Here is a 2,826-nt window from a genome sequence, read left to right as displayed (position 1 = left end):
AAGTATGGAAGTATTACAAGCCAGAGGTTCTGAGTTCAATCACCAAATATACCAGAGTGATGCTCTGGTTCTCGCCTGTTGAAAAATAAATATATTGAAAACTGATTTGAAAAATGTTTTCTTTAAAAAATTTTTTTTTGTTTATTTTTCCCTTTTTGTTGCCCTTGTTTATTGTTATTGTTGTTGTTGATTTTGTTGTTGGATAGCACAGAGAGAAATGGAGAAAGGAGGGGAATTCAAAGAGGGGGAGAGAAAGACAGACAGCTGCAGACCTGCTTCACCACCTGTGAAGCGACTCCCCTGCAGGTGAGGAGCCGGGGGCTCGAACCGGGATCTTTACGGCGGTCCTTGCGCTTTGCGCCACATGTGCTTAACCCACTGGGCCACCGCCCGACCCCCATAATAAATATTTTTTAAAGAAGAAGAAGAAATTGTTTTTCTTACTTGGTTCCCCAGATGTCAGGACTGAATATGGGGGTAAGCCGACACCCTGGCAACACAGAACCTGTGAAAGCCAAAGAGGAGCTCATCTTCCACTGTGGGTTCAGGCTCTTCCAAGCCTCCCCTTTATTCTCTCAGCACACTGCAGGTAACTGAGGGGCTGACCCTTCGGTGGGGGTGAGTGCATGACATATTTACAGTTTCAAGCCTTAAAGGTATTTTTCAGTACTCTGGGTAGGAGCCAGTGATGTTTTTACTGAAAATGTCTGAACCTGTCTGAAGCATCTCAGTGATGCCAACTCTGTGTGGTGCTGAGGCTTCTTTGCCATGAGTATTTGTTCAGAGTAAGTTTTGAGTAAAGGTTGATTTTTTTTTAATCCTTTACACAAGGGCTTACTAAGCTTTATTTACTTGTAAATTACAGAAGATAGTAAATCAACATTTTTAAGTGTATCTTAATGACACAAATTTTTAAATACTATTACTTGTATAGAGTATGTCTTCTGCTTTTGTTTAGCTATAAGTCCATAGAAAATATAAATACCCCCAAATGATAATCAGGTAGCTTTGTTACAGATGACATGCCAATGGCAAGATTTTGTCAGTAATAGAAACTCTTAGATCTTTCAACTAAAATCCGTAATTGCCTCCTTTCATAAAAATGAGTATACAATTGTATGTGCAATCTTTACAGGCTTACAGCCAGGGCTCCAAAATCTAAGTGTCTCTATACTGACCAATCATAATACTGGGGTGTCAGAAATGCCATGTATTTTATTCTCTGCAGAAATGCATCATGACTTTACCAACAACCCAATCAGTTCTTCTTAATAGCAACTGCTCTATCAGTGAAAGTTTCTGAGCCACTGCCCACATCTAACTAGAATTAGTTATCTAACTGGGAGACTGCAATTTCTCTGTGGTCGCCATTATACAGAACCGGGGGCAGCAATGTAGCTAGGAAGAGAGGCAGGGCTCAGTCAGATTGATGTTTTTATAGAAATAATGTATCAGAAGTCAGAAATAGCTGGCTTCTGATGTGCCAACAGTAATATAGGTATAGGCTGGTAAGAGTTCATAGCTGGGTAAACCCTATTTTAGCTTCTGAGATATTGAAGTGTCAACATCATGTGATTTTGGAAAGTGGAGATTAGGGACGTTTTAAAAAAGATTTTATTTATCAACACAAAATTGAGTACACATGTACGTGTGTGTGTGTGTGTGGGGGGGGGGGCCTGGACTGAAGCATTACTCTGGTGCATGGGATACTGGGAATCAAACTGGAACCTCATGTTTCCAAGCTTAGTGTGCCACCTGCTGGACCCTAGGAAGACTTTCAGCTTCTTTCATGAGCAGTGCTCTAGTTAAAAAAATGGTGGGCCTGACTTCCCTGGGCAGAGGACCCTACCAATGTGTCCTGAAGCCCCGCCTCCCCAGAACCCTGGCCCACCAAAGAAAGATAGAAACAGGCTGGGAGTGTGGATTGACCTGCCAACATCCATGTTCAACAGAGAAGCAATTACAGAAGCCAGACCTTCCACCTTCTGCACCTCATGATGATCCTGGGTCCATACTCCCATGGGAATAAAGCACAGAGAAGGTATCAAGGGAGGAGATGCAATACAGAGTTCTGGTGGTGGGAACTGTGTGGAACTGTACCCCTCTTATCCTATGGCCCTGTCAATGCTTCCATAAAAAAAAAAAAGCATGGGGGGATGTGAGGGGGCCAAGATAACCACTAAACCAGTGGTCTATCCCTAGTCCCTTGGTGTGAGAGTGGTTAATTTCACTCTAATTAGTGTTAAGAAAGGGAGTTTCACTAAAAATAAAATCAAGCTCTTGATAGTGCTCAAGATCAGAGGTCAGTAAAGTGTAGATTCAACTGCCAGCATCACTTTACTTCAGAACTAAGTAGTACTCTAGACCTCTCTCTGCCCTCGTATTAGGTAAATAAATATTAGCCAGGTGGTGTCACACTTTGTGGAGTTCACACATTACAGTATGCAAAGAACTGGGTTCAAGCCCCCTGGTCCCCACCTTAAGGGGGAAAGCTTCACAAGAGGAGGTGAAGCGGTGTTGCAGTTGTCTCTCTCTCACTCTCAATTTCTTGTCTCTATCATAAATAAATAATAAATAAGTAAATCTTTAAATTTTTTTTTTTTTTGATATTTAGTTTCCCTTTTGCTGCCCTTTTTTTTTAAATTGATGTTGTAGTTATTGCTGTTGTTCTTAATGTTGTTGTTGTTGTTGGATAGGACAGGGAAATGGAGAGAGGAGGGGAAGACAGAGAGGGGAAGACAAAGACAGACAGCTGCAGACCTGCTTCACAGCCTGTGAAATGACTCCCCTACAGTGGGAAGCTAGAGGCTCGAACTGGCATCCTCA

The 2,826-nt window shown here is 42.0% G+C and overlaps 1 non-coding gene across 1 annotated transcript; it reads left to right on the top strand.

The window, feature by feature from the left end:
• Positions 1 to 674: 674 nt before the first annotated feature.
• On the top strand, positions 675 to 769 carry LOC132542346 (small nucleolar RNA SNORD91 family). The gene has a single exon (XR_009553428.1). It is a non-coding gene; the product is annotated as a small nucleolar RNA SNORD91 family (small nucleolar RNA).
• The last annotated feature ends 2,057 nt before the right edge of the window (positions 770 to 2,826 follow it).

The sequence above is a fragment of the Erinaceus europaeus genome, chromosome 12 (genome assembly GCF_950295315.1).
Source record: "Erinaceus europaeus chromosome 12, mEriEur2.1, whole genome shotgun sequence".
NCBI lineage: Eukaryota > Metazoa > Chordata > Mammalia > Eulipotyphla > Erinaceidae > Erinaceus > Erinaceus europaeus.
Note: the sequence above shows the minus strand (reverse complement) of the source record. Positions and strands in the feature narration are given on the sequence as shown.